Here is a 10,623-nt window from a genome sequence, read left to right as displayed (position 1 = left end):
TCTCTAAAGCATAATCTGTTAGCAAGCAACAGGTCACAGCGAAGGGAGGTGGGCGGAAAGGGACAACAGGGAGCAAATCAGCAGTAATGATGGCAACCTTCTGGGCCAAAGCACAGAGACCTGGGAAATTGTTTAGTGTAGCTGTGAACTTCTCTAGAGTAGCATCTTGAAACTCCAGTCCAGAAAGATTTTCTTAATCTGAGAAATTTTAACCCCATCATGCTTCCCTGCCTTTCCCTCAAGATTGAGGCATAGATGGGAATTGTGTGCTTAAAGTGAGGAAAAAGTGGAGACAATCAGCAAATGGTTTGTCCCTGTTTCTATATACACCCAAATATAATAACACCCAAAACAAATCATGAGGGTACATCCTTAATAGAGTTGTAAAAATTCTGTCCTGGGAGTCCACTAGACTTGATGCTATGACAACTGGAACTAGAAAAGATTTGGTTTATTGGGGCTTCCTTCCTTGGACCCTATAGCAGTTTCTGTTTGAAGGATTTTTTCTTTGTCACTGTAGTCTCCATAGGGCTGCTCTTCTCTTGATTTCTTGGAGACAATGACAGTTTATTTGCTGTCATTCATGTGAACCAACAGTTGACTCATACTAACAAAGTGTGTGTGGCTTTGTGAACATGGTGCTTACCTTTGTTAACTTAATTATGACCTGGCGAAAATAATGACACCCAAAACATATGGCTGCCAGGAAGAGCAAGTAAATTGATGTAAGCAGGTGGAGAGCATGGTAATGACACTGGACAATGTTTGCTATTACTTGTAAAAGAGAAAGCATGAATTATATATATATATATATATATATATATATATATATATATAATATAGTTAGAGATGGCAAATAAGAAAGTCTCACCTCCTCTTTCTCTGTCTCCAGTCCTTTATCTATTTTCTGTTTCCTATCTCTATTTTAGACTGTGTAGCTAGGTTAACCTCTGCTTTGTTACACATTCCTTCTGCCTGCTCTATCCATCAGGAATTCAAGTACAGTTATAGATGAACCATACTAGCAGGTCAAAGACTGTAGCTCCTTTGCTTCAGAGGTATTTACATCCTGTTCTATATGTAGTAAATACTCAGAAGTTCTCTCTCCTACCCGAGGAAGAGAACTTGCTAAATAGGAGTCAAGACTGATATAGTCTGGGAGGAGATTGTCACCTTACAGGGCAAGTTCCCCTCATCATTCAGGCTCCCATTTTTCTATTGACCAAAATTCAGTTCAGCAAGAGTCACCTCTTTCAAGCTTTGATCACCAAGGGCCCCCCAGGCACCAATAAGGAACATGATTGCTCTCACCAAGGTGTTGTATTTCATCCACTCATGGACACAATCCCAGTGGAGAAGTCCCCAGGATTAAAAAGGAAATGGAAGTGGCAAAAGAACATAGAAGACCCTCTAGAGTCACACCAAAGAGTCCAAATATTTTCTTCCCACATCTTGTTCCTTTCTCTTTTATAAAAACTTTATTTTTGTTCAATGAGACCTGCACAGTGTTAAATGTTAAAGAGATTAAGCAAAGTATCACTTTTATCTCTCAGTATCATGTTATTTTCATTTTTCTGGATTAATGAGTGGTTTCTTAGATGCTTCCATTCAGGTATGTATATACTCATTTGCTCCCATATTTCCCACATTTTATCTAATAAGAGATCATGATTTATTTTCTTGAGGTTTATTGTTTCCATTGGCTACATTTGAAAATTTCTAATTTTTTATATATTTATTTTTATGGTACTTCTCTGATAATTTTGCACTGGCCAATTTATACTTCTATTCTTACATTATTAGAGTACTAATCCAAGATTCATAGATCTGTACTAAATACACAAATTTGTAAGATTGTCTTTTCCAGAGATATTTTCTACCTATCATGTCCCTATTGCTCACCACCATATTTCAAAGATCATGATCTTCTGCAAAGTGCATCAAATTACACAATATTTTGGGGTAGAAAAAGATTTTAAAATTTCTCTATCTAACAGAAGTTGTAATTAAATCTGGTACTTTGATTTCCAGGCCTTGTTTGGTGTCTTCTTTTCCCCTCTTAAAAAATACTATGGCACATGAGAATTTTCACTGTTAGAGTTTCAATGAAGAAGTTGTCAAACTTCAGGTGAAATTCTTAAACTTTATTAATGTGTTTTTTTTAATCTCCCCTTTTCTTCTCTGAAGAAAACTTCTAACTTTGGAACTCAGAGTAGAAGTGAATAGCTCTGGATACATATGCATGGAGATGAAATGGCAATATAGGCAGCTTGGCTGCAGAATAGACAACCCTAATGAGATCGCTTCTGTGGGATTTCACCCCTCTCTCTCATGTTCGGTTCCTTTTGAGTAATGTTTGGGCCCCAGTGGAAAATGCATGCTGCTTTCTAGTAGCTGAAATGAGGTTAAAGTAATGAAATTCTGCCAAGTAAAGTTTTGGAGAAAAATGCCTAGCAGTTGCTATGACACAGCCAGTTCCCTGGGAAGTAGTTGTATAACCAACAAAGAAATTTAGTGGCTCTTAGAGTTTTGGAAGTTTTGGAACATTTGGTCTAGAACTTGTTTGAAAACTGATCAGAATTGTATTTCTACCAGACTGAAATTTTAAGGCTTGCCAAAAATCAGGAAGTCCCTGCCTCCAACAGGAGAAGGACCAATCACGATTGAAAACACCAGGTTAGAGCCAGGAAGGAAAAACAGGACATCTGCCCATATCATAAGTTAAGAGGACTAACTTTAGGAGAATAGTAGAATATTAGCCCATACCATAAGACATAAGGTCTGACCATGGTGAGACCCCAACTGACTTGTTTGTGAGGCCAATAGATAATTTACAAGCTAAACAAAGACACTTCAGCATATACCTTTTCCAGCCCCTTTCCTCTTTCCTACGAGGTGATTGCAGTGAGTGAGATTTTGGAAGCCTCTGTGGAGACTGTCAGACCCAACCCAAAAGTGCTCCCCCTTCCTCCAATAAAGATTCCAGTTGGTCAAATAAATTCTATTCCCACGCCTTTCAGAATTTACAACACCAGATAGGAGAGAATCCTGTCCCCGCTAGATACCCCTAGATATTAGATACCCCTAGTACCTTGGGCAAAGATCGATGGTTGGAAAAGTCAATAGAATGAGTGCAAAGGGAATAGAATGAATGCTTCCCTATGATGCCTCACTCCTCATATTTCTTTACTGACCTCTAGACTAGTTGTGGATGCTGTATGGCAGCTTCAAACTCTTTTATACTACCCTGTGTGCAAGATTGTGGTGTGAGTCCTCTGGTCTTCTCTGAGGTTTTAGGAATTTGGCTATATAGGATAGACTAAAAGAAAGTTGTTAACTCTTGGAGAGTAAGACCCTTATCACATGAAGACTGGGAACTGATAGGCAAATGTAGGTGAATAAAATCTTATGCCTTTTCATTGGACAGCTCTGGAGGTGTGCTGGAAGAGTGGAAGAGATTTTCTGTTACCAGCATCTTTGTTGATGGGCACTGGTCTTGGATTTTCCTCCTGGCCTGCTGCATTTCCTTCTTTCCTCACACCTTTGGGAGATCACCTGAAGAAATCAGGTATCTGTCTTCCTCCCAGGCTTTCCATTTTCTTTGGATGAAACTCAAAGACAGGTGTAGTGTATAGTTTTTCCGAGTGGTTGCTCCTAGGATTTCAAACTTGTTCAAGTCTTCCATGAGCCATAGGGTTGCTTCTCTACCTCTTGGCTGTGTGGTTTTGCTACTTCGAAGTTTTTTGACCCTGGCTACAGTTCTTAATCCTTTTTTTATTTTACCTTTTATTTCTCTATGAAATTAAGTTGATAATATCATGTCTTTATGCGAGTGATTATTACAATTTAGTGAGAGCATATCTATATAGCTCTTGGCACCATGCTGGCTCTCATGAAGTGCTTATGCCAGGCTTTCTGCTGTTTGGACAGTTGCTTCTCATCTAATGCTAATTCCAATCTTCTGTATATTGTGGCTATCTGTGTATTTCTATTATCCTTCCAACTGAACTGTAAGCTTCTTAAGACCAGCACCTGCAGCTTTTCCATTTTTGAATGCCCTGCTGGACCCAGCTTTGTGACTTTGCAGAGTAAGCATTCAATCCTGTGATGTGAATGAAAGAACTTCCTTTGTATTGTTTGAGTAGTGATTTGAATAGCAATAAGGTTTTCACAGAGCTTGGATGGCTGGTGTCACGTCCTTGAGAAGCTAAGACAAGGCACTTTAAAATATTTTTCCAGAAATATCATGATTAGCAGGTTGCATTTTTCATTAATTAAGAGTAATTGAAAGCAGTTTCTAATTATTCTTTACCAATATCATGCAATCAAACTTTCTTTACTATTGAAAAATTTTCTGCTGTATCTCCAGACATAGGTAGCTCATGAACACTTGAAATGGGACTAGTGTTCTTGAAGAAGTTTTATTTTATTAAGCAAGTTGAATTGAAGTGTTCAGCATCATACATGACTGGTGTCTAGAGTTATCACATAGCTTCAGAGTTCCCACACCGACCCAGTGCCAAGAGAGGTGTTGGTTCCTTATTAAATGAACAAATGAGTGCCTGTTCCACTCTTGTCGTCTTCCCAATCTTTCTTTGCTGATCTTTCTTTGCTCTTAAATAAGGATTTAGACCAGCTACAATGATTATTTTCTAGATAGTGATGATGCTACTGCAAGTCTACTAACATTAATCAGTGAATTGTAATGATTGCCATCACTGAGACAGGTGCTACATACACTTAGATTCTTGTCTTCTAAACAGTCAATGATGTAATATTTTATTTTGCATTTCCCTTATTTTAGTCTTATGCTACCATAACAAAATTCCACAGACATGCTGACATTAACCTCAGAAAGTAGTTTCCTCACATTCCTGGAGTCAAGGCACCTGATCACCATGTTGGTAGCTTTGTTTCTCCTGAGGCCTCTCTTTGACTTTCCCATGTCTGTCTTCTCCCTCTGTCAATTGTTGTCTTTCTGATGTTAAAGGACACTTTCCTGGTGTCTCATCCCTTAACATAATTAAATTGATTTTTAAATTTATTATAGCTTATTATCAATTATATAAATATATTATAGTTTTTAAATTTATTATAGTATTATAGTTTAATTATGCAATAGTAGAATAGACCATCTTCTCACTTTACATTGTAGAAACTGAGGTTGAGAAAGATGGAAGGCTATGTGACGTCACAGGATTTGGGGTAAGAATAAGTGAAAATAACAAAGTAAAAGGGTGTTTCTAGAAGCTAACATTTTATGCAGTTCTTATTGTTCTGCAGTCACATGACTCTGGTGACAGAGCAGGAATTGGATTGTGTGCTTTCTGTTTTCTAAAATAGCAAGCGATTCTGCTGTAGTAGGATGGGTGCCTGACTGAGGTTTCTTAGACTGTCAGAGACATTTAGTTATCCCCCTCCCCCAGGTTAATGCTGAACATCTTGATATGAAAGAATTTTGTGAATTACCATTACCAGGTCTTCAGCTTATGACTGCTGTAGAAAAAGCCTTTCTACTTATTATGCTTATGGACTCCGTTGGTCAGAAATCCCCCAAGTGTTCATGGTGAGAGGTAAATGATCTGCTCCATGGTACCAGGGCTATCAATTGGGAAGACTTGATGACTGCAGAGGCCTGAAGATTTTCACCTGCAAGTCTGATTCATGCCTGAGCAGGAAGCATAGGCTGAAGGCTCATTGGTCTTCCTAAGACTCCTCCCAGTGATGTGAACCTCCTCCCACAGTGGGTGCCTTTTATATTTGTAAGTACTATAAACACAGCCTTTTCTAGGAGCCTGTGGTGACCAAATTATCCCTTGGGTAAACAAACAAGCCATCTCATTCATTGCTGCTAGTACTTATCCATGGGGCAATTTTGGTGGCCTTGGATGGTTTCCCTCTGGCAGCTGTGATGTAGATACATGCTTATCTCTGTATATATGTTTCCTGCCCATCTATCAACCTTCTCCTGTAGATAATAAAAACAGTCAACCACATGTAAGACAATTTGGTTGACAGCAACGCCACTGTAGTAGCAGCTGTGCAGCCTTGTAAGGATAGTGGAAGTGAAGGCTGGTGGGTGTTTCAGAATGACAAGATGAAAGCAGCCAGTGCACAGTGTCACCATGAAAGCCAACCTGGATCAAATATTTGTCGAAGTGTCATAGCTGACATGTAAGCCTGCACAGGAAAGACAAGAAATGGTTCTCCCAGCAATCTTTGGGAAAGCATCCAAGTCACATGAGGTAATCTTTGCCAGCATGACTCAAGCCTCGGTCTGCTCACACCTTGAAGGTCTCACTAATGCTATATTTAGTGTGAACAAACTTGAATACACATCTGTATATACACAACATAGACACGTATAGTCTCTCAGGTTTAAGGGGATCAAATTTGATGTGTATTTTATTTGATTTTGGTTTGCAGAATTGTTCAGAACATAAAGGTTAGATGCTAGCAGGATGCCTGCTAGATGACTCCTCATTAATAAATCTTCAGGAGTTGTTAAAGTCCTGCTGCCTCAAAGCTTGGGAGGAACACAGTGACTTTGAGGCTTTAACCCTGCATTCTGGAGATAGTGGCAGGAGGAGAGAAGAGGTAAATGTAAAGTTTGGTTCTCGAACTAGAGGGGTTCTAGAGAGACGTAGAGCTACTGACAATTTGTTCTCATTGTAAAGAGGGCACATTTATTTTTAATAACTATATTTAAACACTGTAGTTATAAGATTGTTCATATACAATTTTTTAAAACAGGAACAAAGTTGTTAATGATTGAGTTTCAGTCATACAATGTTTTTTTTTTCTTCCTTTCTCCTTCCCCCTTTTTTGATACTATCGTTTACATTAATATTGTTACTGAATTGTATACTGGGATCCTTGCCGGCTGTGTATCATGGTATCATGCCTACCACTTTTTTCCTTTTCAGTACCCATTTCTAGTTCAGAGTGATGACTTTCAACTATCATTGTCATATTGGTCTCTGCTCTGTCTTAACTGCATTCTCCTGCTATTTGTGGCAAGTTCACAGCCATGGACTGGTCCTCTTGAAAAGGGACATACTTTCTGGGACAGAGTCACTGGGTAATTGAGGCCAAAGTGAATTTGGTTGGGATGTCAAGAATTTCTAGGCTGAGAGGCATTTTATATCTGTCTGAAAAAGCAGGAAAGGAAGAGTAGAAGCTGTTTCAAAGGTTTGATAGCTGAATTTGGAAAAGTATATGGTGGTCACCTTTAAGAGGGAAGCTGGTCTCAGGGCTGGAGGCAGAACTAGTTCTGCATGTGTTTGCTGTAAGGGCCCCAGCTGGAGAGTCCAGTCTCTGCCCCTGAGCCCTGCCTTTGCTTTCATGGCTGCTTACCTAGTGAGGCACTGATCAGGAACCTAGGGCCACTGTATGAATTACTCAGACCAAATTAAAACCATCCATCTCCAGGAAAAGCACAAGGGAGGATGAGCCTGCTTCTGAGTTTGAATCCAAAGAACCAAAGCTTGTGTAATGAGTCCTGACTATGGGAAAGCTGCCATGCTCCAGGGGCTAGAGGTTCCAGCAAGTTTCATGCTTCTAGTAGCCCACAAGGGAGGACACAAAAATCTGCCTGTATCTCTTCCCCCTACTGCCTGGCTGTGAGTTGGCAAGAGACATGCCTAGAGGAAGGTTCTGATCCTCTTTTAATTGAGCAGGGGAATCTGTGACAATGCTGCAGACACACATCAGAGAGAATCAGTTGGGAGAGGACAGGGCCCATGTGGGGTGACCGCAAGTCAGTGCTTGCCTCTCTCTCACCTCCCTCCTTACTATGGATGCTTGGGGAACTTGTTAGCTGTTCAGAAAAGCACCAGGGCATCCACACATACTTATCATTGGCAATTCAAAACACCATCAAACTTTTATTTCCTTGAACAAATAGCATTGTGAAGAGTGAGACTGAAAAACCAGTTATTTTGAAGCAGCAAATGCTTAAAAGTAGCGTCAAAGTAAGTTTTCTCCAGCAAAAATAGGTGACAATTTTTGCCTTGAGCAAATATTTATTGAACACCTACCATGTGGAAGGTTTTGGACTAGGTGTGAGGAGACAGTGGAGCATCAGACAGAATCCTGAGTCATGGAACATTGATCAAAGTAGGAAATGATACTAGTAGGACTTGTAAAGAGATTGAGAGCTGCTAAGCAGGACACACAGATTTTTTGGTGAGAGAGTATAGCAGGGAGGGCTTCTGGAGGGCTTTCTAGAAGAGGGAGTATGAACGAACACTTTCACACCAGTTTAAGATAGTTCAGAAGAGGATTATCCTCATCAGGTACTGCTTATAGAACAAGACCTAGTTTCCATAAACAAAAACAAACCAGACAACAAGCAAACAGTGCAGTGAATTTAAAGGGAACAATACAAAAGTTAAAAGCAAATGAAAAAAAGGTATTTCTGCTTCAGTTTACTTTCTTCCCTTGTCCTGGTTTTCATATCTATATAAACCAGAGATTCTACAGTCAAATATCAAGAAGGAGTAGATATGACATAGAACCTGATCACTGTAATCTCTTCTTTGGTCCAGGCAATGTGGATTCAGGTATAGCATGTATTCAAACTTTGAATTCTGAGTTACTCTAGAAATCTATTGACGGTAGAATGACCTTGGGCATGTCATTAAATACTCTCAGTTTTCTCATTTGTAGAATAGGGCAATCATCCAAATTCCCCTGTGTAGTAGATATTTCCTGGAACTATGTCTATAAAATGAAGGGGTTTCTTTTATACTGAGTGGCTTGAGGCCACTCCATTGGTCTTTGGCATTCCTAGAGTTCATGCTTAGTTACCCTCCCCCGAGTTGTTATTGTTTTGTGGTTGCTGTTCTATATATGTTGGGTGGTAACCATGCAAAGATTTCCTCGAGTAAAGGAAACAGCAGGGGCAAGGTTATAGGTTTGAATTATAGGTTATAGGCTAAGAATTATATAATTTCAAAACCAATAACCTTTGATGGTGATCATGGAATGCCTCCATATTTTGGAGGAATATATAGACAGAAAAGCTAGAAATGCTAGCTAGAAATTCTAGCAAACATTTAATTAGTGGCCTGGACAAGTATAGAGCAGAGTAACTTCAGTTATAATTATTGTGATTCTTAACTGCTCTGTCTGAGGTTCCCTAACTTCCCAGATTACACAACACAAACTAAGTTAGGCCCAGTGCTCCTTGATTTCTTAGTTAGTCTTCAGAAGTTTCCAGCATCTGCTGATATATATACCATTCACAAATATTACTCCAATGGACAGAATGGAGAGGAGATGGGAGAAACATCTTTTTTTTTTTTAAATATTACCTTTTATAAATTTTTTTTTAACACCACCCATCACCAGTGCAACATTCCCATCACCAATGTCCCAAGTCTCCCTCCTCCCCACCCGACCCCCGCCTGTACTCTAAACAGGTTCTCAATTTCCCTCATACATTCTCATTATTAGGACAGTTCAAAATGTAGTTATTTATCCAACTAAACTTATCACTCTTTGTGATGAGCTTCCTGAGGTGAGCTGGAACTTCCAGCTCTTTTCTCTTTTGTGTCTGAAAGTTATTATTGCAAGAATGTCTTTCATTTTTCTTAAAACCCATAAATGTGTGAGACCATTCTGCGTTTTTCTCTCTCTCTCTGACTTATTTCACTCAGCATAATAGATTCCGTGTACATCCATGTATAGGAAAATTTCATGACTTCATCTCTCCTGACAGCTGCATAATATTCCATTGTGTATATGTACCACAGTTTCTTTAGCCATTCGTCTGTTGAAGGGCATCTTGGTTGTTTCCAGAGTCTTGCTATGGTAAATAGTGCTGCAATGAATATAGGTGTAAGGAAGGGGTTTTTGTATTGTATTTTTGTGTTCCTAGGGTATATTCCTAGGAGTGGTATAGCTGGATCGTATGGGAGCTCGATTTCCAGTTTTTGGAGAAATCTCCATATCGCTTTCCATAAAGGTTGAACTAGACGGCATTCCCACCAGCAGTGGATAAGAGTTCCTTTCTCCCCACATCCCCGCCAACACTGTTTATTCTCATTCTTTGTGATGTGTGCCATTCTCTGTGGTGTGAGGTGGTATCTCATAGTTGTTTTGATTTGCATCTCCCTGATGATTAGTGATGTGGAGCACTTTTTCATGTGTCTTTTGGCCATCTGTATTTCTTCTTTGTCAAAGTGTCTGTTCATTTCTTCTCCCCATTTTTTGATGGGATTAGATGTTTTTTTCTTGTAAATTTCTGTCAGTGCCTTGTATATTTTGGAGATTAGCCCCTTATCTGATGGATATTGGGTGAATAGTTTCTCCCACTCAGTGGGTGGCTCTTGTATCTTGGGCACTATTTCCTTTGAGGTGCAGAAGCTTCTCAGCTTAATATATTCCCATCTGTTAATTTCTGCTTTCACTTGCTTGGAGAGTGCAGTTTCTTCCTTGAAGATGCCTTTAGCCTCAATGTCCTGGAGTGTTTTACCTACGTATTGTTCTATATATCTTATGGTTTTGGGGCTGATATCGAGGTCTTTAATCCATTTGGATTTTACCTTCGTACATGATGTTAGCTGGGGGTCTAAGTTCAATTTTTTGCAAGTGGCTACCCAGTTTTGCCAACACCAC

The sequence above is a fragment of the Suncus etruscus genome, chromosome 17, assembly GCF_024139225.1.
Source record: "Suncus etruscus isolate mSunEtr1 chromosome 17, mSunEtr1.pri.cur, whole genome shotgun sequence".
NCBI classification, from domain to species: domain Eukaryota; kingdom Metazoa; phylum Chordata; class Mammalia; order Eulipotyphla; family Soricidae; genus Suncus; species Suncus etruscus.
This window is presented reverse-complemented; position numbering follows the sequence as displayed.